The sequence below is a fragment of the Lissotriton vulgaris genome, chromosome 2_1 (assembly GCF_964263255.1).
Source record: "Lissotriton vulgaris chromosome 2_1, aLisVul1.2, whole genome shotgun sequence".
NCBI lineage: Eukaryota > Metazoa > Chordata > Amphibia > Caudata > Salamandridae > Lissotriton > Lissotriton vulgaris.
The window spans coordinates 987997894-988025495 of NC_141687.1; positions in this window are offsets into that span (position 1 = coordinate 987997894).

The window sequence follows — 27602 nt, forward strand, 5'->3', positions numbered from 1 at the left end:
ACCTCAAGGTCGATTTTCTGGTCAATGATATTCTTGACATCGATATTCTGTCCCTCCAATGTTGTAAACTCGATATAATTGTAGGTCGATATTAAAAATTCGATCATTTGACTGCTCACCATCCTGTTTTTGTCACTCGAGTGTAGGAGCATTTATCGGAATCCGGTTTACTATGCCTAATGTGTATATCCTGAGTTACAAAACAGCGTTATACATTTGCTGTGAAACCAAGCATAGGAGGTAATACATAAAAACTGAAAAGCCAAAGAAATGGATTCGAAAGCACTGAATTCAAATACAAACTCCGAATTAGTGTGGCTGCTGTGGCATGCACTCTGAAGGTTGGTTGCTACTGTCAGCTCACGTCTATACATAAGTGCTATTTTGACATGAATGTGTGTACTTACTATAAATATTTATGTACGGGCACATTTTAATAGCTGCATTAACAAACCGACAGGATGGCAATCTGCCTCATCATCCTAAAAGTATGGCTCTGATTACGCTGAGAAACTCAAGCAGCAGAAATTCTTCTCAGCGAGACCCCCTGCGTTGCAGTTAAGTGCTTGCTCTCATTTCAAAGACATAAATGATGTCTAGATGGAACACTTAACATGCCAATGTAATGTACCTGCTCTAGATTCTGTGTGCTTCAAACAAAGCCCCATTCACGTCTGTGTCTTGTCATGTCCCTCTGCTCTAATGTTTGGTTCTAATTCTGTAATAGGCTATAGCTTGTTCCTGACCATGAATGAAAGACAGCCATTAATACATTGTTGGCTCAAAAAATGGAGGTCATACTGTAATGCAGTGTAAAAGCTTAAAAGAATAGGTTTGTTGCCGCATGGTCTCCATTGAAAAAAACTCGGACAAAACTGATTCTCAAATGGAAAAAGAGTATTCAGTGTATTTATGCTGAATACATCTTCTCGGATAATAATAGGCAAGGCAGATCACAGAGGACTGAACATGTTTTTCAATAAGTGTAATGCGCTCGAGCTGTTTGAGATTCTCTGTGGTCCAATGGAGGGGGTCAATTTCGTCCCCAGCACCATATGCTAGAGTTTTCACAAACTCCAGCGTAAATTCAGTGACTGCCTTCTCTTGGTTTTACTGAACAAAACTGTGTGCTAACTCCAACATAAATATCTTCTGTCGCCGCATAGTTTCACCATACGTCTTTATAGAGTTATCAGTCCGGTATACATATCATGTACCTTATTCATTTTAGTACATAAGTTAAGATCCACGGCCACTTTTGTGATAACTGGGGGGCATATTATCAAGGGGGTTTATCTCTGCTTTTTTGGCTTTAAAAGCCAAGAAAGCGGAGATAAAATTATCTCCCTATTACCTAGCTGTCGCTAACACCAGTTAGGGACAGCTAGTAGGAGATAGCGACCATCTTGGGCCCCGCTTTGCATGTCAGTGATATTTATCACTAATGACATGCAAAGTGGGCGTGCCAAGATGCTAGCGACTGGAAACAGTAGCTAACATCGCTATCTCCTATTACCAACTTTTGGAGATATTTGCGCTAAGCGCGAATATCTCCAAAAGCTAACACCTGCCCCTGAGCAGTTCTTAGCCATGTTATCCAATGGTAGGTGGATAACATGGCTAAGAGCATTAGCTCGGTAATGCATGAATATCGCTGACTTTTCAGCGATATTCATGCATTTCGGCCGATTTTTATCGCTTAGGAGATATACCTTGATAATAGCAAGGTTCCTAAGCAATAAAAATCACCGCAGCTCGGCGATAATAAAATCGCCGCTAAACCAACATAGCGATAATTATCGCTAGTTGTTGGTAATATGCCCCTGTGATCCTTCTTTCACTATTACAATTATCATGTTTTCCTGGCTGAGCCATAGTAAGATGCCATGTCTTTGTTCTCCCTACTGAACCACTTAATTATTCTGCTGGCTAGCAGGAGGATCAAAGGCCTCTCCACACAGTACAGCCATTAACAGTGCCTGGTCCAGTTCCTAGGAAAGGAAGGGGTTGGGAGGAAATCTACATGTGAAAATTAACTATTCACACTTGCCTGGGCAAACACAAGTCCACAAAAAAACAAATAGGAAGGCTAGACTGTTACATCCTGCTTTCATTTCTTCTTTGTCCTTCCTTAGTGTTTCTCATTTCTATCTCTGCATGTCTCTATGATGTCATCTGTGTTCCAATTGTATTTGCTTGAAAGCAGGAACAGTTACATCTGGAGGCTGAGCTGAAGTCCATCTGCTCCTGGTGGGGTTATTTCTATCATTATACAATCTTATTCTATTTATCTACCTGACCTGATTTTATTCTACAATAAACCTAAATTGTTACATATACTGGATTTATGGACATCAAGTTATTACAAATTTGGCGACGAGGTACAGAACCTGTGCGTGGAAAAAGACTGGTCTAATGGAGTAATGGAGATCTGCAACTAAGGAACTTAAAGAATAAGGAACTAAGGAACTTAAAGACTATTGGAACTACTGCAACTGAAGAATTTTTCAAGCCAAGAGGAGGAAAAGGTATTTTATGAGAGCACCCTGATTAACCCCACCAGTGTCCTGTGTGATCTGGACAGCCTGTTTCCCTTGGGTGTTAGAATTTTTGCTGTGTGATTTGGCTTAAATCTAAAGGAATTACAACTGCATGATCTGAAGAGAACTTAAAGATAGATTTGCTGCACGTTTTATGATTTGGCCTGAATCTCAAGAGAACTTAAAAGATTTAAATTTTGAATTTAAGGAGACCTCTTGCAAGAACTGTGTTCATACAAAGCTTTTAACGGTCTGACCAGTAACACACATGGTTTGGATTTATACAAGAAAACACGCATCTACAAACTGTAGGGAAGTGCATGCGCTGTGTTTGCTTGTTCTTCGATATCTCAGAGGATGAGAAGCGTTTTGGCCCTGCGAGAGAGACAGGGATGCTGGCGGTTGTGAGCAAACGCACAAGGTACAGTCTACTGTTGCATCGGAAGAAAAATGTACTATTTTGTTGTGGGGTGCAACATTAGCGGAATTTCTGTGTTTCTAGCACATTTAAAGCAGTGATTTTTTACATGTCAACGTTTTGCTTTTGAGGCAATTTTTGAAATAAAAACGAACGACTCACTTGGGCAATCGCTCGAGCACCGGCATTTTCTGAGCGTTTACTGTGACGTCTGCATCTTCATTCTTGCTGCTCATAGACGTTTTCTAGCTTTGGCGTAAGGAGAGCCACCCGGTGCAGCGTCCGTGTACGTGCCGCCATTTTGCAAGCAGTTCCTGTAAAGTGTTGATCCAAGTTTATGTCCAAGACATCGTTGCATCTGACTACTCATCTCATGGCGGAACGGAGTCCTGGGGTGAGTTTAATTATCTTTGTACACCAGCGGATATGTACAGCAGCGGATGTTTAACACGAATGAATTTTCATCAGCTTTGGAGTCAGTTTTATTTGAGGTCATCGACTATTGTCAACAGTGAAGAGAATTGCATGGGTGATGCTTATGAAGTCTTCAGCTGTGAACTTCCTGTCCCAGTGATTTACAATCGTGACCTCTAAACTGTGTTCAAAGAAGAAATTTCAGCGTCTTGCTTTGAACTGCAAATCTTTCTACTTGCTTAAAGGAAGCCATTTGTGAGAGGTCCTCGGGTGAGGGATCGCTCACCGGTGTTATAGATTCATCGTTTTGTGGAAAATTAAGACCTTTATTGTAACTTATTTTTAGAGGGAGGTGGTTGATGTTTCATATATGTATTTTGGGGAGAACTGCGCATTATTTTATTGCCATGTATTGCTTTTCATATGATTTGCTTGCATGTGTGTACTTTGCATGTGTGTACTTTGTGTGTGTGTTCTGGAACTTATAGAACATGCTCTATGATGGTTGAGGTGTTTAGTTATACTACAGTGAGATAGTATCGTTTTAATTTTGCAAGGTGTGTAGTTATACTACAGTCAGATAGTATCGTCCTTAATGTGAGAGCCATGTTTATGCTCAACGTATGTTGAGGAGCTCTGTATTTTCTTTTCAGATTTCTGGTGTGTTAGTTATTTGATGGAGTGAGCCATTTTTTATGCTCAACGTTGTTTGAAGTGCTCAAGTGTTTTATTTAAATCCGTTGTGGATTGCATGTTTGACATGTGCATGGGATGTGTACATGTGTATTTTTGAAAGGGGCCACATTTTGTGCTCATTTATTGAGGTGCTCCATTTTTCATTGTATTTTTATGTGTTTACGGCTTGCATCTTAGGATGAGCCATGTTCATGAGATTGCATAATTTTGAAGAGTTACCATTTTCATTGTATTTTATGTGTTTACGGCTTGCATCTTAGGATGAGCCATGTTCATGAGATTTCATTATTTTGAAGAGTTCTAGTTTTTTTTGCTGAACCACAATGTGCTCTAACTTTGTTAGAGGTGTTCAGGTATTCAGGATGTGTGAGAGTGAAAGTTGTTCTATACTAGGATGTGTACCGCTTTAGAGGCGGAGTTTCATTTATTTTCAATGTGAAGAGCCGCAGGTTGCTATCTTTGATGTTTAAAGAGCCGCTGGGGTTGCTCTTTCGTAGAATTTCTTGTTGTTCGCTATCTTTTATCTAGTTATTGAACCACTTTTAAGTGCTCTAAGTTTAGAGGTGTTCATATTGTTGTGTGTTTTAAGAGCTGTTTAAGAGCTGTGTTTTTGCTCTGTGATATGGATTCTGTACCATGAGGGTTATAGTATTTTCTATTGTACTTTCACTTTTTGTTGTTCTATCTCTTTCTTTTACTTTACCATAATTCTTCCTGTGTATATGCTATATGTTCTATTATCAATGTTTTATTCTCTTTTGTTTTCTTATCTTATTTTATTTTGTCAAGGGGGGAGATGTGTTACATCCTGCTTGCTGGCTAGCAGGAGGATCAAAGGCCTCTCCACACAGTACAGCCATTAACAGTGCCTGGTCCAGTTCCTAGGAAAGGAAGGGGTTGGGAGGAAATCTACATGTGAAAATTAACTATTCACACTTGCCTGGGCAAACACAAGTCCACAAAAAAACAAATAGGAAGGCTAGACCTCTAGAGCAAAGCACAGGAGGAGATCTTCTTTGAAGTTGTGGTAGCAAAGGAACAGGCAGCTATGCCAGTTGGGGGAGTGTTGAGGATCCCAGGGAAGCTCTTCCAATAGATAACTTCAAGTTGCCATCTTTATATATCCCAAAATGATGTGCGGGAGGGTTGGGCAGTGATAGAATGATATTATGGCACCCTTGGATAGAGTAAGAGTGCTCACCTTTTAGAGTGTTACTTCCCCACTTAAAATCTCCTGCAAAAGGAAGAGGCTTGAGAAAAAACTGGACCGGATGGACACAACAGGAAAAGAATGCCCAGCATGAAAAAAATAAATGCCATCTCACCCCATTGAGTAAATGAAGAAAAATACTTTAAATCCTATTCGCACTTAGGAATAGGAAGACTCTATAGACTCAGTGGTGCTGGATCCCTTATGACCCCTGAGGAACAGGAGGGGGAATGTACCTGCTGAGGGACCATGGAGGGTTCCCCTAGGACTTCTCTGGACTGGCTCTTGACTCTGCTGACACACAGGTGCTCTGCAAGTAGCCAGGAGGCTGTGGGACCTTATGAACTTTGCTTGGAGGGTGCTCTGCTTTTTGACTTTCTAGGGGTTGTGGAAGAAGCCTTCCCAATCAGAAAAAAAAGCATCAGGTGCCCCAGAAGAGGACATATCTGACACGGGATCAGCAAAATCAAGCTCTTTAACAAAAGTACCTTTAGAGGCCTGTAGGCCTGGGGCTTGAGCTGGTCCACAGGAGCAAAACGAGACCAAGATCAGAGAAATCAGCACCGGAGGGGCAGGGAAACAGGCCTGCAACGCCTAGTCCACCTGGGGGACTGAGCAGAGAATGGAGCGAGCCTGGCTCTGTTGCAATTTCCAAGGATTCCTTCGGTGATCAGAAGATTCTCATTAATGTAATTTTTAATGGAGAGAAGGTATGGGTGGGGCCCCTCCCTAGAGCATACCTATCTTCCGGGGACTCCACTGGAGTTAACACAAACAATAGTTTCCTGGAGGACACCAGCTCCTTGAGCAGATATGAAGGCAACAGCATGAGCACCTCTGTGCTCCTTCTCCCAGGTGCTCCCAGGGTGTGCCAAGTGGGGCCAGTGCTGGGTGTCCTTCCCCGCGCCCATGTCTCAGGGTAGTGGATGCCGATGACGAATTCCGTTGCATGCACTGCATCTCCAAATGCGTTGCAGTGCGTGCAACGAAATTAGTTTTATTTATTTATATATTTACTTACCTGTAAACCTCCGTAATACATTGTTTACTACCCCCCCCCACCCTGCCCCTCCCCGTCACCTCCCGGCAGGTACTCCTACTACCGACCGCAGCGGGCTACACTTATTGTGGGACGTGGAGAGAAGGGGATGCCTGGTCCATGTTGGCACACAACAGCTGGAGTTTGCAGGCCACAGGTGAATGAACTCCCTGCATGGTTCTAGATGATGCACAATTAGAAGGTGCCCCATCAAAGGAGCAGGGGTACCCAGAGTGCTAGAAACAAAAGCACAGCATTAGGCTGTTTATTCACACAAAAAGGAAAAAGACCCCCAAAAAATCAGCAAAGCCAATAATGTAATATGCACAGCCTATCTCTGGGCTCACCCATAAGGTTCTGGGGCGGGCACAAAAATTTGCATAATGATGTTTAAGATGCCCCAGAGTGGCTAGGGGCATCAACAACAGACTTGTAGAGTCTTTGGTGTAATGTGAGAATGGCGGCAGCCCCCAAGAACACCAGTGGCGTAACAAAACTTGAGGGGACCCCCCTGCTAAGCACATGGAGGGGGCCCCCGCGATCCGGCTCACCACCTACCACATTGTGATACGACCCAGAAATATAGTATACTTTGATTTGAAACTGCCAACATTTAAATGAAATGCCTCTATATTGTCTCTCTAAGTTCTAATGAGAAAGTGGGAAACACTCTTAACATATAAGCTACGCAATTTGTAACAATACTGTCAAAAGCAGTTTATTTAACTGAGGCAGCAATCAGAACAATGCCTAGGAGCGATCCTATTGTCTCAGGAACTGCCTCTGGCTGAAGAACAAAGAACTATGAAGAAACTGAAGTAGAATTGACATTATGGACAATAACTTGAAACTTTGAAAGACAACCCCAAACCTGTAGTTCCATAAACACTTGACTGACATTATACATGAGAAGTACACAAGACATAACTCAGTATCCTGTGAGACATGTTTTTAAATATTAACTTTGATACAGTATCGCAGTTTTGCAATGATTTTAAGTAATTATGCATTAAATTAAGTCATTCAAACAGGCATTACTTAATGTGGGCCCCCGTTCGACACTAGCGTTCATTTTTGGGTACCGTGATTTATTTTTGACTAATAGATTTTGAACAAAAACAGAGAAAGGAACGCAGAAAATAGAGAAAATGGAGGCAAACTGACAAAAGGAGAAAGTAAAGCCTCCCTACAACTAAGAGGAAGGATGAAAACTTGTAAGAGTGACACAAAGAGAGAGGTAGTGTAGGGTGATGAAAGAAAGAAGCAAGATGTGGAATCAAGATGAGACTGCCTTGGTATTTGGCAACCCGAGCATTCAGAAGCATTGAGCTCCTAAGAAAAACTTTGGACCCTTTCACTTATCTTTTCACAAATTAAGCACTGCACGCAGCGGCAGATACACACATACAATGACATACAAACACATGGAAACACAGTGACACACTTATACAAATAAACTGCTCTGTCAGTATCTGTTGATACAGGCAGGGCTGGCTACACTGAAGAGCTCCCAATGTCTGCAGGGACAGCTGTTGCTGTGTTCTCTACTGTTCGTCACGCACAGACATTTAAACAGCGGCATACACAGACCCAGTGGGGTTCCGAAGAAGTCAAAAGTTGAAGAACCACTGATTTAGACATGTTGCTATCAGAAAGTTTAGTAGTTTAATAATATATATATATATATATATATATATATATATATATATATATATATATATATATATAGTACTAGAAAGGGTCAGCAGATACAACCTTGAATTCAAAGTGCTGGTAATCAAGAGTAGAAATGTGGAGTAATCTTATATAAGTGTATGAAGAAGACTGCTAGCTGAAAGGTAAGGTAAAAGCTTTCAGATGACATCACATTATTTGAGAGGTTCTCCGGACATGGCCAATGGGCACAAGAATGGACACCCAAACTGTCAAACCCTGTGCACCTTTAGGCTGTAATACACGGTCAGGTTTTCTCAGCACATAGCCTAATGTTGCGGCATATTAGCAATGTTAATGGTGAACAAGGTGTTTCTTTAAGGTTGACTTCTGTGGTGCAAAAATCACAAACAATACTTTTGCACATAGTCCAGGGTGGTCTTACTGAGTGAGGATATTCTGGCAATAAAGAAATACAAACATCAGCCTCACCCCATTAGGACATCAAAGGCGTGATCTGAGATCCCAGAAGTCAGAAAGTTAGCAGGGTTGGCGAATACTTTTGGATCTTTACAGTCTCCTTCCAGAAATCGCTGCCTGTGAATATTCACCTCAGTGACAATTATCTGGGATGGAGGAATGTGATCAGTACGTGGCTGAAGCAGACTTGTGTCTTCTCCCTCACTCCTACTTGACTTTGGGAATTGGCTATAAAATCTGCAGCAGGGAGATCTGCAAACATGACTTTTAAACTGAGCAAGAGCTGCAATGACGAGCACTAGTCACTAGCTCTAGACTGAGCCCCATGCATCAACCCTAGCTCTGAAAAAGAGGTAAGACTCAAAAATTGCTTTCGTAGAGCCAAAGTCACAAGGCCAGCTCTGACAGCAATGGTCATATCCAAACAAAATTAGGTCTATCATGGGAACTGCACTGAAAACTCTAGACCAAATGTCAACCCTGACACAGAGTCTCAGAATCAACCCATTGTATCCAAAACAAAGCCACGACGCCCATCTCAAAAACTTTTCAGACAGAAACCACCTGGCTCTAAAGGGCCCACTAATAAGCTACCTTTCTCTTCTGAGATTGATTGAATTCCTAAACAACCAAAGACGCCCTCCCACCCCCCACAAAGCACAAAAAGCATCCTCCACGGTGAGCACCAAACAAATCTCCAATACCCAATAAATTTGCTACTGAAAACTAGTAAGATACAGAAACCTTTGATATTGATTTTTTTTTTTTAAATAATTTTTATTGTAGACATACCTGTACAGGCTAATATACGGATAGCAGTAGCAACCTAAATGTCAGCAGATATACAGTACGTTTCATCAATCATTACACAGCCTTCCGGCCCACAACCCGGGGGTTGGGCGGCGGTAAAGTATCTGCACTTCCATGCCTGACGTTCCGTAGAGAGGAGTGGTTATTGTCCGGATTAAGTGTATGCCTACTTTTATTGTCCTATCAAACTACGCGCTGAACCCCAACTCCCCCTTCCCCGCGCTAGCCCCTAAACACCCCCCCCCCTCTCACCCCAACCCGCACACCATCACCCGCCCAAGGCTACGTTAGTACTAACCCTGGGATGCTAGCCTCATGCTCCCCGTATTCCTGCTGTTCCTGGGGCCTCAACTCGCTCCCTCTGTGCCCTCCCCTCCAGGAGTTTCCTCCTGTGTGTCAGCCTCGCTATCCCTGAGCGCCTGCACCATTACTTCCCATGCTGTCGCGGTGTCAGCCGCTGTCTGGTTAGGGGTCCTACGCGCTAATTGGTATCTATGCGTGCTGTCAGCCGAGGCCCATTTCAGAAACTCCTGCCGCCACCTCCGTGGAGTAGGCCCCAGCCGCGCTTTCCAATTCCTGGTAATCTCTCTCTTCGCTATCATCAGCCCCATGTCGATAAACTTACTCGTGAGCTTATTTTTGGGAGTGTGGGGGAACCAGTGCAAAAGGCATTCGGCCGGTCCATACTCTAGCGATCGTTCCGTCACCTCATTCAGTACTTCCCCCACTTCTTGCCAAAAGTCCTGCAGGATCGGGCACGCCCATAGCATGTGTACTAACTCAGCTCCCTCTTCCGGGCACCGGGGACAGGCTGCTGTGTCATCGCCAAAATACCGCCGTATTCTACCTGGTGTCATATACGCCCTATGCAACACATAGTAGTGTATCAGCTGGAACCTGGCGTTCCTTGTGCTGTTACGAGCTCTGCGGACAAGTTGTGCCCAGGTCGTGTCCGGAATGTCCCTGTGCAGATCCGCCTCCCATTTGGCTTTCAGGGATGTGAGAGGAGGGATATTCTCCCTAGCCATTCGGTTATACAGGCATGTAACTGCCTTAACCGTGCCCGCCGCCATCATGGTGTATTGGCACGCCGCTGCCGTCTCGGGCTCCCCAAGCCCCGTGCCCCAGTGGGCATGCATCGCCCGGGTCACCGCTGCGTGCAGCAGGAATCCTCCTCTCGGGATATCGAAGCGGTCTGTTAACTCCCGGAACGGGAGCAGTGTTCCACCCTCAAAGAGGTCCCCAACCACCTGGAGTCCCGCTTCCTCCCACTCCTGCAGGCTCGACCAATCGCCGCCATGTGGTAGTGCCGTCAGCATGGCCAGTGGTATCTCAGGCGCGTAAGGGCGTTGGGAACCCGCTCTCTTCTGGGTCCGATTCCAGCATTGTCGGTACGTGCGCTGTTCCAGCGATAAGTCCCGACTGTCCAACCGCTGCTGGAGGGTTATGTACGCCAGGACGTGCCTGGGCGTTCCCCGCAAATTTTCATCCTCCGGGCCCCGGAATACCCTCGCTACCTCCTGCGTGAAGATCTGTAATTGGGCCGCTAGGTAATAGAGCTCGAAGTCCGGCACCGCCAGCCCCCCCTCATCCTTCGGGCGAGAGAGCGTGGCTAGCGCTACTCTGCATCGTCCCACTCCCCAGATGAACGATGTGATCTGAGATTTGAGGAGCTTAAAAAAGGAACCAGGTATCCAGATTGGAAGCGTCCGGAAATAGTACAGTAATCTCGGCAGGGCTACCATCTTTAGTAGGGAAATCCGGCCCGCTACTGATAGCGGTAATGTGGACCAGAAGGACATACAGCCCTTCAGTCCGCGCACGCACCGTCCCAGGTTGCCCTCGAGTAAGTCTTCCGGCTTATGGTAGATGTGAACCCCCAGGTATTTCATGCAGGTAGGGTTCCAGGCCGCCTCCGACTGGTGCTGCGGCTGGGCAGTGCCCTCCAGCAGCGGGAACAAGCTTGTCTTGGGCCAATTGACCCGCAGGCCCGATATCTCTCCGAATCTCTTAAGTAGAGCTTCCGCCTTCCTCAGGTCCTCACCCCCGTCGCGGAGGAATAGCAATAAGTCGTCAGCATACAGTGAAATGAAATGATGCCCGTCACGGGTCCGCACTCCGTGGATGTGCCGCCCCGTTCGGGCCGCGGCCGCCAGCGGCTCAATGGCCAGCGCAAAAAGGAGCGGTGATAGGGAGCAGCCCTGTCGAGTGCCCCGCTCCACCGGGTATCGAAGGGATACCGCCGGACCTACCCTCACTCTCGCAATCGCTTCCGCGTAAAGGACCTTAGTCCAGCGGATATAGCCAGCTCCCAGGCCGAAACGCTCCATGACAGCGTAGAGGTAGTCCCACTCGAGGCTGTCAAAGGCCTTTTCAATATCAACCGACAGGACCAGCTCCGTCCCTGTCCTCTCGGTGAGCCCGTCCATGATGCGGATGAGCCGTCTGATATTAGCCGTGGTGTTGCGGTTCGGTATAAAACCGTTTTGGTCGTCATGCACCAACCCCGCCATGTGCGGTAGGAGTCTCGCCGCCAAAATGGAGCTCAGGATTTTATAATCTGCGGTGAGCATAGATAGCGGCCTATATGACGTGGGGTCAGTGCTCTCCCTGCCGGGCTTCAGCAGAGGGACCACCAACGCCTCCCTCATCGATTGCGGTAGTCGTCCCGTTGCCTTTGCCTCCTTGTAAACAGTCTGGAGACGGGGGGCCAATACGTCCAGGTTTTTGGCGTAAAACTCTATGGGGAGTCCGTCTAGCCCCGGCGATTTGTTCCTCGCCATCCGCCTCACCGCTAGTCGTATCTCGCCCGCGTCAATGTCCGTCCCCAAGTCCTTCGCCTGCTCCGCCTCTATCTGACCTAGGGGCAGGTCAGCCAGGAAGGGACCCACCAATTCTGCCCTGCCGCCCGGGTCACTCTTGTACAGGCCCTCATAGTATTGCCGGAACACGTTGACTATGCCTAGTTGAGTCTGTTGTACCATTCCCGTCGCATCCCGCAGCTGGAGTATGGGAGCGCATCTCCTGGAGGGATTCGATAGCCACGCCAGGAGGGTGCCCACCTTATCGCCTTCTACATGGGAGCGTAGCACGTACCGCTTGTGGTCAAAAGCTCGAAGCCTTTCCACCTCAACGGCTACCGCCTCCTTGGCCGAGCATAGAGAGTCCTGGAGTTCCGGCCTTCCAGGCCTCTTCCTCTCCATCTCTCTCAGGTCCGCGTCCGCCTTCGCCAGATCACCCAGCAGTACCTTCCGTACGCCCACATAGTCTCGAATGCAGATGCCCCTTACTACTACTTTAAAGGCATCCCACTCCATCGCCCTTGAAGTTGCCGTCCCTGCGTTCTCCGCGAAATACGAGGTCACGCCTTCCGCAAGGGCCTCCCCGAAGAGGGGGTCCTCCAGTGTCTCAGGCCTCAGTCTCCAGAGCGGAACCCTGGGCTTCCCCATAACCCACGCCAGCCGGATCAAGAGCGGGTTATGGTCTGAGATTGTCCTCGTCAAGTATTCTGAGCTGGTGACACACGGTAGCACCTCCCGGGAGCAAAGTATGGCGTCCAGTCGAACATGCAGGTCATGGAGCCCTGAGAAAAACGAGTAATCCCGATCAGTCGGGTGTTGCCCTCTCCAGACGTCTACGAGTCCCCAGTTCTCCTGCCAGTCCCTCCTTCCCTTAGAGAGTCTGTGTACCGGGGAGTCACGAAGGGGGGGGTGAGATCTGTCCAGCAGGGGGTCGGCAATGGAGTTAAAGTCACCCCCCAGCAGGACCGGGCCCGCAAGGGGGTGGGCGAGCGTCCCCGACAGTGCAGCTAGGAAAGCTAATTGGTCCGTGTTCGGGGCATAGATGCTAGCTAACACTATATCTCTACCTTCGAGCTTCCCCTCCACCACCACATATCTCCCTTCCTGGTCAATCCAGTGCCGTGAGAGTTGGAAAGGCGTGCCTGCCCTAATCCATATGAGCACCCCTCGCGCATAAGCCGAATAGTTGGTGTGATAAACCTGGCCCCGCCATCTCCTTTGTAGGGCCTCCCCCTCCCGTTGTGTGAGGTGCGTCTCCTGCAGCAGCGCGATGTGTACTCCCCTCCGTACTAAGTAGGCATGCACTTTGTGTCTGCGTTGCATAGTGTGTAGGCCCCGGACATTCCAGGTCATACAAGTCAAAACATTTGCATTAGCCATTATCCCAGTGATCCGGTCGAAACCCTCCTCCCAGGTCCAGCCCGCTGGCGGTGATGGTGCCCCCTGTGTAAAAAACAAAACTCCCCAACAGCCCTGTCAATGGCGTACCCAGGGTCAACAGTGTCAAAAAAACAAACCAACAATCCCCAACTGTGGAACCCCCCCCCTCCCCCAGAACAGGCCCCAATATCGAAATACCAGTCCCCATCCAAACTCCCGTACCTGATGACCCAGGTCTCAACTACACAGCCGCAGCTGTGGGTGCCTTAAGGGCCTACGGAGTGCGGCCTTGTCCAAAGGGAGGCCGCGCCGCCCATCTCCGTCCTCCCCCCCCCAGTTCCTCATGGATCATCTGCCCCGAGTCCCGCCGTGTGCCCCGGCCCCCACTGTGTGCGAGGGCAGCAACCCCCTCTCCCGTACATCCCAATCATTACCCGATCAGCATCGACAGTAGTTCATATGTTGAGGACCTCCTCCGCCGTCTGCGGTGTCACCAGCGGCCCCTCCATGCGATGTAGTCCCGACAAGTCCGATTCCGATCCAGAGGCCGAAACATGAGTGTCCGAGTCTGAGGCCCCTCTGGACCCGGAACCTTCCGCTCGGCCGAGCTTCCCCACCTCCAACAGCGCCGCCTTCCTTTCCGCCTCCGTTTGTGAGGCCGATGGGCCCAGCTGCCCCTGACCCCTTTTCCAGAGTCTTTTCGATTTCCGCAGCCGCTTGGGCGAGCGCTCCCGCTCCTTCTCCCGCTCCTCTCTCACTCTGGCTCCGTCAGTCCCGGCCTTGTACGTCTCCCACCAGTCCCAAGCGTCCGCCGATGTCGTGAAGAAAATCGCCTTGTCGTCCACTACCACTCGTAGTCTGGTTGGGAAAAGCAAGGAGTAGGGGATGCCCTCAGTCCGCAATTCCCTCTTGATCGTGAGGAAGGAGGCACGCTGTTTCTGCGTTTCAAAGGTGAAATCCGGAAAGAGCGTGACTCTACTGTTTGCAATCTGGAAGGGGCCATCCTCACGGGCCCTACGCAGGAGCAGATCTCTGTCCTTGTGGTGTAGCAACTTGGCTATGATCGGTCTGGGTGGGAGTCCGGGTTTGGGTGGTCCTGAGGGGACTCTGTGGGCCCGCTAGAGAGTGAAGAATGGCGATAGTCCTTCTGGCGCCACCACCGTCTTCAGCCATTCCTCCATGTAGGCAATCATGTCTCCCGTCCCCTCCGTCTCCGGCACACCTACGACCCGAATGTTGCTGCGTCGGTTTCTATTTTCGGCGTCCTCCGCCCGTCTCTCTAGGGTGCTTATGCGGTCCAAGGCCTCCGTCAGCTTACTCTCCATCGCCTTGTGAGCCGGCGCCATGTCCCCGATCACCACCTCAGCCTCCTTAACTCTGTCTTTCAGTTTATCATGGTCAGCCCGGAGTAGGCCCAGCCCCGACGCCACCTGCGCTATGTCGTTGTGGAGCGCATCCCTGGTGGCCGTTATGGCATCCAGTATTCGGTCCTGCAGCCGCTGCAGGTCTGTCTGTTCCGCAGGGCCCCCTTCCCCTGCGTTTGACGCTGCCGCCTCCTCCGCCTTGGTCTTCGGCTTTCCCATCGTGGTCGGCCCGCTGCTCTCGTTCACCCCGACTGCCCACTGGCTCCGGCGTCGTGGACCGCCCCTGTGCTCCTCGGGGCTTCGTCGGACGGCTACTGCGCCCCGGGATGGGCGTCCCAGTATGTGCGTTTGTCGTTGTGACCAGCCCCCGGGTGCTGTGGGGTAGCGTACACTTCGTCACCGAGGCGGTGTGGCAGTCCGGATGTCAGGGGCCCTTTTACCGCCCGTTTCAGCCTCCGTGGGAACTCCCAGCGTCTCCACAAGACGTGTGTGTCTCTGCCGCGGGGGGAGGGGGGGGCCCAGAATGCGCTGCAGCGCTCGCCGTCTCCCTCTGTTCCCCTTCTCCCCAGGAGGTCCTCGCTCACTTACTGGGCCGGCCGATGCCTGAATCCGGGTCGGTCCGCCGGATCACTGCTGTACGGGGCCACCAGGAGGCCACGCCCACTCCGTTCTCCGCCGATGGCGCCGCTTGCCGCGGCCGGTCGCCGAGGAACAATCCTCTCCGTGCGGGGCCCGACACCTCCAGCTATCGCGCCCTCACCCTGCACGCCGGCAGTGCGACTCTCGGCGATCCGCCGCTTTCTAGGGCTTCGCTGCGGCCGCCATCTTGCTCGGCGCCAGTCCCTCAGCCGCTCCAGAGGCCGCCGCGATCGGCGGCCGTTCCCAGGTCCGCGGAGTCGCCGGCTGCCCAAATCTCGCCCAGGCGGTCACCGCCGGGCCATCATCCGGCGCCGGGGCACACACGGGCTCTACGGCCCCTGTAACAGGATTCTTGCGGGGGAAGAGGCGCGGAGCTCCGGGCTCACGCCGCCATTCCCTTCGGCGCTCAAGCCACGCCACTAACCTTTGATATTGATGTCCATACATATAACCCAAAAGCTGTAAGGTAGAGCCATACCTCTATCCCTACTGGCTCCAAGATAACCTTACCCAATTTACCAATCCATTGCACCAAAACCATGTATATTCATTTTTAGCTGGGAGTGCACTGTAACACCATATTCCAAATAAACTGCAGTAGCACACTGAACACAAGTTAATGTTTTAAAAGACCATCAGACTAGTCTCTTGGTAATGTAACTATATTTTATTTGATCAAATACTCTTGATGAAGAACCTTGAAAGGCTAGGGGGCGTTAGTTAACTTATTCAATGGAATGTTGAACCTGTTAGTTGTCATAATATTACCCAACGAGCAGCTGACAAGGTTGTGCCAGAGTCCAGAGGCAGAGTAACAATGCCTGTATTTTATGTAGATTACTTTCTCACAGTAGATTTGACAGGAAAAATATTCACCCAATCCGAGCACTACAATGCGACAGGTGCTCCATAGATTCTCACCGGTAACTGCAGTCATTTTATGACTTGGGGTCAAAACATGAAAAACCGATACCAGACTTGCTGCAGTGTTAGTTCATGGCAAAACCTGTGATGGCCCTTCAAGCACAGCTAGAGGAGAAAGCAACAAAGGCAGATCTAGAAGCTTGTAGTGAGCCAGCGAGGAGTGTCAAATAGATCAGACGTCCTGCTGTCCGCAGTATTGGCCATTACCCCAGAAATGTTCTAATTTTGGAAAGAGGGTACTAGTCCAATTATGCTCATACTTTAGTTAAAGATCGGGGAAAAGACAAGCACAAAGTATGTTTCCGTGTCCCCTCTGTTGCCAAATTTGCCGCTCCCCCTTCACAGAGGGAGAATTAATGATTAGAGTGCCCCACAATCTGATCCTCTTCACAAAGCTAAGAAGTCACTCAATCTATCCACTCCCCCAAGACTACCCCGAGTCATGTATCCGAGCCACCATCCATGAAAGAGGTTTGTCAACCATCACATCTATGGAAATGCGACAAGTGTTGTACTTCATAGCAGCAAAGAAGTTGGGAGAAACCTCAAAGAATAGATGGCATGAAGAAACACCAGGGGCCAGGGACATTGACATAGTAAATGGTTGCCGAGAGCTTCAATAAGAGTCAAGCAGTTAGGATAAACCTTCCTTAGAGAGTGACGCTACGAGGCACTTCTGGCCTGATGACACTGCCCCGTAAATTGGTGGTGAGCATCAGGAGTCGCCTCCTAACTAGCTGCCCTCTCTGTCTCTGCTGACTGCCAGATGCTAATACTAGAGTCACCATCCATCTGAAAGTGGTATTAAGCGTCACTACTAGGTCATAATTCTGCTCATCTACATTATAGGAGGGTGTCACGCCAAAGCAAGGCATGAGATCTGACCCACCCATGTATCAGGTATCACACCAAAGCTCCATTCCGGATCCCCCTTCCTCTCTCCAGTCGGATGTCCAGTCAGATGTCTAACAACCCCAACCCCCTTCCAGTATTGCCTCCAGTCAAACTCACTGCCTCTATTATTCCCATCCCAAGGGGTACGATTTACTAGCCACATTCGGCTGTCAGAACCAATTGTCCTAGGTCCAACTTTCTAGAGTATTTCCGAAGGTCGGCACCTTAATACTCGCCCGAATTCTACAGCTTGTTGCCCTACTCTCACCACACACTCCACTTCCACGTGTTCAAGACTCACTCGCCAGAATAGGGATCAGAGTTAAAAATTTTACAGAGTGCGGTCTCACAAGTCATCCACTGTTTGTAGTCACACCTAACCTAGCTCAAAGTCAGCGTCAGTCACCATCGGATCACCCACTGAGACTCCTCGCCACCACGGGCTACTCCTGCCTCGGCTCGGACATACTCACCTGAGGACTGGCCTGCAGCTTCAGTGGCAGGCGCGAGCAGGCAGCAGAAGAGGGCAAGGGCAAGATTAGCCAGGCAGAGGCTAGCAATAATTAAATTATGGCCGGCGGTGCCGCAGGGTGACAGTCTTTCTCAGTAGTCTGGCTGGGTCCTGGGATGCCTCATCTCACTTGTCATGCTCATGCGCACTTTTAATGACGCTGCTGCGCAATGCGCATTACTGTATGGGATTGGTCACCAGCCCCACCCTATGCCCCACCCTGAAGACGCGCAGACGAGGGGACACACAGTGCACCATAATGTAATGTAATGTAATGTAATGTAATGTAATGTAATGTATGTGGTCTTGTAAAGCGCACTGCTGCCCTGAGGCGTCGTGGCGCTGTAGACCGCTGGGGAACCCGTCCTGGCTATCCCTGTGAGATGGTCCCTACTGGGTATCTCCAAGGTGAAACCAGGCATCCCCGGCGAATGTGGGGGGCTGTTGTAGAGATGAGGCAAGCTAATGCCCAGAGTTGCCGAGTGTGATTCCTGGTTAGAGTAGGCACCGAGGCGAGAATTATCGAGTCCGCTGACCCTGGTCCACGACCCTGCCGCGTTGGGAATTGAACCCTGGTCCCGGGCCGTTCTCTGCTTCCGGGTCTGCCGCCTCTAACCAGTGAGCCACACCACTCCACCTTAATTAATTAATTAATTAATTAATAAGGAGCCTCAGACATAGCTGCCAAGGTTTCAGATTGCTAACTGTGACATTTTCACAATTTTAGTGTAGTTATGAGTGACATTTTAACGACTATGAGTGACACTTTCCCACAAGAGTAATAAGCAATTTAGACATACAAATAATATCAGAAATTATACCCATTTGAGCAACGAGAAACTAAGAAGTCATTGAACTAAAGTGTACTAACGGAAGGCAGCTGAAAACTGACCAGAGCAATGTCAGGCTGCATGACTACAACGTTTTCAGACCCAGTACACCACAGGACAGGGGCAAAGGTAACTCAGATTGATTGAAACATCAATGTTATTTATCAAGAGTATCCATAGCAAGTTAGCTTAACTACTAAAACACAGATGCCCCAGCAGCCTGGTCCCCCGGGTCCTCCTTACTACCGGCAATCAATAAAGCAAGTCAGCATGCAGAGAATGAGTGTAGATTCCAGGGCCTCTCTGTTGCACATGGGTCCCAGGCCACAACATAAGGACGTGAAGTAGTAGCCATTGCAGAATGCAGCAGTTGGGAAACCAGCAGCTGCATACATGGAGCAGTGGACTGACCCCATTCAACTACATAATTTAAACAAATAATAACAGCTCTCTCATAGCTGCCAAGGTTTCAGATTGCTATGTGTGACATTTTAATAATTTTAGAGTAATTATGAGTGACATTTCAATGACTATGAGTGACACTGTATTGCGAGCAAAATTGAGCAATGAAGATGAGGGAAACAATAATATCAGAAATTGCACACATTTGAGGAACGATAAACTAAGTTAACTGCTGCAAAACGTAAGAAATATAAACGACTTTCATTTATCAGAATCTAGCTAAAATTGCAGAAATGAGAAAAGCAGCTTCCAAGAGGTTCAACATGTCATTATACTCAGCTGTGACTCGCAGTCTCACTCAACTGCCGCCAGGGACCTGAGCAGTAACGCAACAGTAAAACAAAGCAGACATACTGTGTGTCTGAGAGGGGCACAGGCAAACTCAGAATAAGTCTAGGATGGATTGGATTCGTTAGTAGGCGTCTCTCTGTGAAGGCATCTGATTGATATGATACACACTTTACACATTGAACTGTGTAAGCTGTCAGCTATTGTTTGCACTGTCTGTTTTTATTTGTTTAAATGGTTGACATTCTCTGCAGTTCACCACTCTGCGCCAGACGCCTGAACACCGCCTGTGCCCCTTTATCTGAAGCCACAGCTCAAAGCACAATCACAGAGAAGCAATTTTTTCAGGGAACCAGCGCGTCCGCTCAGGACACAGCAGAAAAGTCGTAATCCTAACGAGTTCTGTGGCTGGCAGGCAGTCAGTGAGCTACCCCCGGCGCCCCCTCAACCCCATTAACAGCAGATTACGTCACTCTGAAATAAGACCTACCAGCAGCCGCTTTTACAAATTGCAATAAAGTTTGTTTCTTACATTCTTCCAGATGGGACCCCTTTAGCAGCGCTCAAAGGCACAAGGCAGTGATGTCACGCGTTTCTCCAGGCTGGTTTTGTTCACCGAGTTGCTCCTGTTTACAGTTGTCTCTAGAGTCTAGATTACTGGAAAAGTTGTTGACTGTGGAAGTACAGTTTTAAAATGAATGGGGTGACTGTTTTTATTCTGTGCTCCACGCACTTGCAGCACTGGTATAAATTAAATATATTTTACAACTCCCTCAACGTCACCTCCTCCTCCTCTATCCCTTATGAGAAACAACTAAAAATTTCCCCTTCTGAGTGCTTCAATGGCTACCTCACTATCTCACTCTATAACAACGGTACTGTCATGATCCAAGGCAAAGACACCTGCCTCTCGCTCTTTAACCACCTCTTCCCCTCCTTACTCCCCTCCTCTGCAACCGGGCTTCCCCCTGTCTCTCCTTCCAGCTCCACCCATTACTCCCTTTCTCCTCCGCCGACCCCACCCCACTCCAATTGGCTGCACTCTCGAGAAGCACAGGTCGGCCCTCTTCCCTCCCCACCCCAACTTACCTCATCTCCTATTCCTCCCCCCTCACAGTATGTCCCCTCCCACATTAGTTCAGCCTTACCACTAGCTAATACGCTCCTCGTCCCATCTGCACTATCACAATACTCCAATCTCTTCTCCTCCCCCATACTTCTCCCTATCACCCCCTTCTTAGTCCACCTCTCCTCCAACCCTCTCCCCAAATTAACCTTCCCTATGCTCCCCTTATCCCTCTTTCCATCCCTCCTCGCCACCCCTTCATCCCCTCGCCATTCATCCCGTTTTCGCCACTTTCCCACTGCATCTCTCTCCTCCCTCCTACTCCTCCAGTACTGCTGCACTACCCCCTTTCCCCTCTTAGTAACCCCTTCCATCTCCCTCCCTCGGGCCCAGCAGGACCACTTCCCTTCCTCAACTTCCCTTTCTCTCAACCCGCCTCACTCTGCCAGATGACCGTTCCCTCACTGCCACCTCTCCTAACTGACAGGACCTCCACAACCACTGCACCTCGTTTCCTCCCAAACCTCCTACATTCCCATGACGCCACTCAGGCCTCCCCCCTCCTACCTCCCTACCGCTGTGTTCCGCACCTTTCTCCCTCTAAATTTGTCCTTAACTCGTCTCCCTCTTGTAACACCAACAATGACAACTCTCCCTTAACGCCCAATTCACCTACTCTACCTGTGAACCCCACACCCCAACTTACCTCCTGTCCCCCTACCTCTCCATGCCTTCCGCCACCAATTCCACCCCCCCCTTGTCTCAATCGAGCCACCCAACCCTCTGTGCTCTGCCTCATTCTCACTGGAAAATATGCTAGGCTCTCTGATCACCTCCATCTCCCAGCTTACAGCTGCCATTTCACTTTTATGCCCCAAGATCTCCACCCATCCATGCACATCTACTCCCTCCCAACTTCCCATGAGATGCACCTCGCCCCTTCACCCCAATACAGCCAAGCTCAACCTCTCGTCTGCAAACGTCGTTAACTCACACAAGCCCTTGAAAGCCACCCTTCCTCAACAGACATACCCTAGCAACCCCACTATCTACACTATTCCGACCATCACATCTGTCAGAACAAAGCATCCACCTAAACCTTCCCGAGCACCCCCACATAGGTACATTATCCCAATCACCCTTCAGAGCCCAAGTGCCCCCGTCACCAAAACAGTCTTGACAGAGCTGCGCTGTATGCTTCACAACTGCAGATCTGCAGTAAAACACAAACTTGAAATCTCCGATACCATCACCCTTCACAAACTTGACATGCTCTTCCTCACAGAGACCTGGTTCAAAGATACCTCTCACTCTATGTTTGATCTCCTACTACCCACAGGTTAATCCATATTTAGGAATGACAGAACTGACAACACGGGGGGAGGTGTTGCAGTAATCTTTACAAACGCCCTCCAACTTAAGGTTTCTCCAATCAGTTCCTCCCTCATCTTTGAATGCCTTTCTCTTGAGCTTCAATTGAAACACCGTTCACCGCTCAGATTCCATATCATTTACCGCCCGCCTCGGAGTGGCCCTTCGTTTATAGAAGATCTCACTGACTTCATCAGCGACCAATACACACAAAGTGACAATCAGACCTTCGTGGGTGACTTCAATCTCCACTGGGGCGTACCGCAAGACTCCTCTGCGAACTCTCTGACCACCTTCCTCTCTACAAACGATCTTATCCAACACTGCATTGAACCAACCCACTCGAAGGGCGCAATCATGGACCTTGTTATTTCTAAAGCAGGCATGCTTTCTACCACTACCCCAATCCATGTAGATTGGTCTGACCACCACCTCATCCCATTCTCTCTTCAACTCTCACACTCTATAACTCTTGGCCAACCCAAGAGGGCCATCTCCTGGTTCCGGGATGCCAAAAATATTGATGTCGGTCCCCTCTGTGAATCAGCTTTGCTATCACTGCCAAGGCTAGACCCGAACATAGCTGTTGATGATCTCACCTCCCAATGCCTCACAGTTCTTGCAGCTGAAATTAATAACATCGCTCCACTCAAAAACAAAAGGATAAGGCCCACTCCCTCAGCACCTTGGTTCAACAAATCCCTTTATGTGGAAAGGAAGCACATAAGATTCCTGGAGAAGCAATGGAGGCAAGTGCCCTCCACAGACAATTTAGCCATGCTTCGCACATCAAGATCCAAGTACCACAAGCATATCTTCCTTGAGAAAGCGGCGCACTTCAAAACCCTCCTTGACTCCGCCAAAAATAGACCCAAAAAACTATTCGATCTCATCAAGATTCCGAGCTGCTCTCCCCCATCCTCCGAGGTGGAGGACTCTACTAAGAGAGCAGCGGATTTCGCTATTTTCTTCGATGAAAAAGTTAAATCACTTGTGAATCAGGTCGCTCATCCTACACCTCCAGAGGAGAGCAAATCCTTAGCCATTTGGCAGAGCTTTGACTCCATATCTGAAGATGCCCTTATCAAGTGCATACGCAAAACAAAGCCCTCCAACCATTCTCTTGACCCTATCCCCAGTGCCATTGCCTTTGACTTCTATACCCATTCCCTTTCCTATTGGACCACTCTGATCACTGCACCTCGTTTCCTCCCAAACCTCCTACATTCCCATGACGCTACTCAGGCCTCCCCCCTCCTACCTCCCTACCGCTGTGTTCCGCACCTTTCTCCCTCTAAATTTGTCCTTAACTCGTCTCCCTCTTGTAACACCAACAATGACAACTCTCCCTTAACGCCCAATTCACCTACTCTACCTGTGAACCCCAACCCCAACTTACCTCCTGTCCCCCCACCTCTCCCCAACTTACCTCCTGTCCCCCCACCTCTCCATGCCTTCCGCCACCAATTCCACCCCCCTTGCCTCTGGCAAGGCTCCCTTCCTGTCTCCTTCAAAACTGGGCAGGTCACCCCTCTGCTTAAAAAGCCCACTGCTGATGCGAAGGACCTCAACAACTTCCGCCCCATCACTAAGCTTCCCTTTCTTGAGAAGATCACAGAAAGATGTGTAGCAAAACAACTCTCTCGTCATATCAAGGACAATGATCTTCTTGACAATTGTCAGTCCGGCTTCATCCAAAACTGCAGCACTGAAACAGCCCTACTGCAAGTGGTTGATGACGCGCTGAGGATACTCGATTCGGGGGGGTCCTGTCTTCTAATTCTCCTTGACCTTTCTGCAGCCTTTGACACTGTCAATCACAACACCCTCCTCAATATCCTTCAACAGAGAAGGGGCATGGAGGGCACTGTGCTTAAATGGTTTGCATCCTTCCTCTCTGACAGATCCCAAATGATCAAAATAGCGAACAGCCTTTCTTCTCCTGTGGCGATAGGTCAGGGTGTTCCTCAAGGCTCTATACTTGCACCCACATTGTTCAATCTCTACTTAGAACCACTGGGAAACCTCCTAAACAAATCCGGGATTCACTATCATCTCTATGCAGACGACACTCAACTCTACCTCAAGGTTGCCTCCACTCATGATCTCTCCTTCCTAAGCTCTACTCTTGACTCCATCCAAAACTGGATGTCAACTCATCAACTGATTCTGAATCCCTCCAAAACTGAATTCCTCCTCTTCTCCTCCTCACTCTCTCCTCCCCCGGTTCAATCATGGATGGATCAGATGAATCTACTGAACAATAAACCCATCATTGTCGACAGCGCAAAATCCCTTGGTGTCATTCTAGACAAAAAACTCAATCTAACTCCTCACATCAATTCTATTGCAAAATCTGCTCGTTACCAACTTCGCCTTCTTTGGGGAATTCAACGCTTCTTCCCGGAGCAGGGCCTTATAACCCTGGTGCAGTCGCTGGTCCTCTCCAGGCTAGACTACTGCAATTCTCTTCTTACTGGCCTCCCCAAATTTCACCTGTCCCCACTTAAGTCTGTTTTCCATTCAGCAGCTCGCTCCATTTATGGGGCCAAAAGAAGCGAACACATAACACCGTTGTTATCCACCCTCCGCTGGCTTCCCTTCGAGGAATTTAATTTAGGTAATGACATTTCATGTTAGTTTTGTTTATTGTGTAGAATCGATGCGCGGGCGTAACAGTACTGCTTTACTATGAGGATGAGTGTGTTGGTGCATGTAATTATGCCACGTCCCAGTGTTCCTTTCTGCGTGTCCTCGGGGTGTGTATTACGCGTGATTGGGGCGCTAGGACGTGTCATGGTTGGTTCCTTGGTACGGCGTTTTAACTTTGCGGGGGCGCAAGGAAGGTTTGGGTCTGTCTGCGTGGTTTTCGGGCGGGAAGATGCGAGGTGGAGGCTTATTTATTTGATTATTTTGATTGCAAAGTGTGACCTACTCCAAGTATGATAGGTCAGAAGAATTTTCTAAACCTGTCCAAACAGTCTGATACAAAACTGATCAACCCGTGTTATCTGTCCGTTTAATGCACAGGTTTATATCAGACACATTGCACCTTAACTTTCTTTTGACTCCACCCATGTTGAATGCTCCAAATTCGTGTGTTTTAGACTTGCAGTATGTAAATCCGTGTACCTAGGTTGTGGATTGATGGACAGCCGAAGGCTCAGGCCTTCTGTGTTGCAGGGTACACTGACATTTTAACTAGTGACAGTCGGGTCAAGTTTGCGCTATATAAAACTGTAAAGTAAATAAAAATAGAAACTTAGTTCAGATGATCGATCTCACTGGTAAACATTGGTCATAGGTTTTTGTTGAATTCCAGTTCCACTAGGTCGTTTTGAACTAATCCGAGGTTTGAGCCCTAAAGTTGAAATAGATGAAGTCTCTCATCAGCCACTGGTCATGGGAAGTATTGTTGGTAGCTGCTAAATATTCCTTCAGGGGTGCACAGATTGGGTGAGCTCTGGGGGGGGCCTCGCGGGTCTCTGTGTCCGCGAGGGGTGGGGCGGAGAGGGGGGGGATAGTGGGACTGGGTGGGGAGCTGTTGTGCGGCGAGTGTGCGACGGGGGCAGTGCGGGGTGGGGGGGAGGGGTGCGGGGCGAGGGGGGGGCAGGAGGTCCTGTTTGGGGAGAGCCTTTCGAGTGGGGGGGGTGGAGTGTCCTGCGGGGAACGGGGGTTGGGCAGGTGTGGGGAGGGGGGGTTCGGAGGCGCGATGAGCGCGGAGGGGGGGCTTTCGGCTGGGGGGTGGGTAGTTTTCTCGGGGGCGGGGAGGGGGTTCGTGCTCGGCATGCTGGACCACGCATCTTTTTCTGGACAGGGACGTGGCGATAAGCGCTCGGGAGAGCAGCATGCGGCTCCACCCGTCCGAGGGGATGGGCCGGCTCTGCCTGGTGCGGGCGGTCGGCTCCCACGAGGGACCATTCTTGGAATGCGCGAGTGGAAGCGGGGCTGTGCGTCCCCCGCCACTCCCACCCCAAAGGGTCAGGACGGCCGCCGGGGGCTGTGGAGGACGGCAAGAGACTGTTCATCAGATGCTGATTATTATTTAAATATTTATGCATGCTATAATAAGAACGGACCGGATGCAAGGGCATTTCCAGTGAAGGTATTGCTTAAGCAAGTTTATGGTGCATGAGGCATAAGTGACAGGCGTGTGTACACAGAATACGGGAGGTAGTGGAGGACAGTCGGGCACAAGAGTGAGGGTTACGTGGGCATGGCCCCCATGAAGGTAGTGGTCACAAACAAATGCAAGGGGTGGAAAACGGGTGTTTCATTGGACCCTATCACAAAACACGCGTACCAACTGGAATGGCACTTCCATAGTTGGAGGGTCAAGGACTTTTTCTGCAACAGAGGATTAAAATTTTGGGGGGGCCTTGAGGGAGGGGACCTTGGGGATCAGTTTTGAAAGCCGGGGAGGAGTTGTTTGGGTCGCTAGATAGCGGGGGGGAGGAGTGGAAGGCTTGGGGGGTGGGGAGTATTGCAGTAGGCCAGTTTTGGTGAGAACTGGCGATGGGACCGGGGTTGCTGAGGCATGTGGCGGGACAGAGAGTGCTTCCCACTAAGAAGGGGCAGGTGGTGTTGAGCAGGCTTGGCATTTGTGGTAGCAGGGTGGGTAGTTTGGGTTGTGACAGAGCAAAATCCCTTGGTGTCATTCTAGACAAAAAACTCAATCTAACTCCTCACATCAATTCTATTGCAAAATCTGCTTGTTACCAACTTCGCCTTCTTTGGGGAATTCGACACTTCTTCCCGGAGCAGGGCCTTATAACCCTGGTGCAGTTGCTGGTCCTCTCCAGGCTAGACTACTGCAATTCTCTTCTTACTGGCCTCCCCAAATCTCACCTGTCCCCACTTAAGTCTGTCTTCCATTCAGCAGCTCGCTCCATTTATGGGGCCAAAAGAAGCGAACACATAACACCGTTGTTATCCACCCTTCCGCTGGCTTCCCTTCGAGGCTAGAGCTATCTACAAGACCGCTTGTATCACCCACAAAGCCTTGCACTCCTCCTCTCCTCACTACCTGGCGAATAAACTGAAACTCTCTGGAGGCTCTAGACCTTCACGCAATGCGGAGAATCTACTGCTTGAACCTCCCACTTTCAAGAAGGATAGAACAATGGCCCAATCCTTTTCAGCCAACGCAGTGAGAATCTGGAACTCCCTTCCGCCTCAGCTCCGGACCACCGCCTCCTCCCAGGCCTTCAAAAGGGACCTCAAAGTTCTCCTCCTCCAGAGGCACCTCCAAAAGTAATTCACGTCCTCTTGTTATTTGGAGGAAGACCTTCCTCTACTGATAAATTCTACTTTCCATGACCATGGAAGTGCCTTCCCAGTGTATTCCTGGGGTTGGAGTGTCTGCCTTTTTGCAGTATTTTCCATGTACTTGTGTTTGGTGCCCTTTTGTAACATGCACACACCACTTTGCCCTTGTAACACACGGTTTGCTACCTCTCACATGTTTTTACCTTTGAGACTTGCACAAGTGCCACCTTTGCCTACGTAACGCTTGTTCCTGTGCCTGAGTTATTATATACTTATTGCAGTATTATACCTCAAATTATACTTTGTTTTCTCTTGTAACTGCACACTTGTCACTTTTTCCTCTTGTGCACTTTTTACTACCTCATGTATTTTTGGTTGCTCACAATTTTTACTACCTCATGTATTTTGTTTGCTCACAATTGTCACTATTACCTTTACTACCTCATGTATTTTTGGTTGCTCACAATTTTTACTACCTCATGTATTTTGTTTGCTCACAATTGTCACTTTACCTTATGTAACGTAACGTATGCTTTTGTAGTCT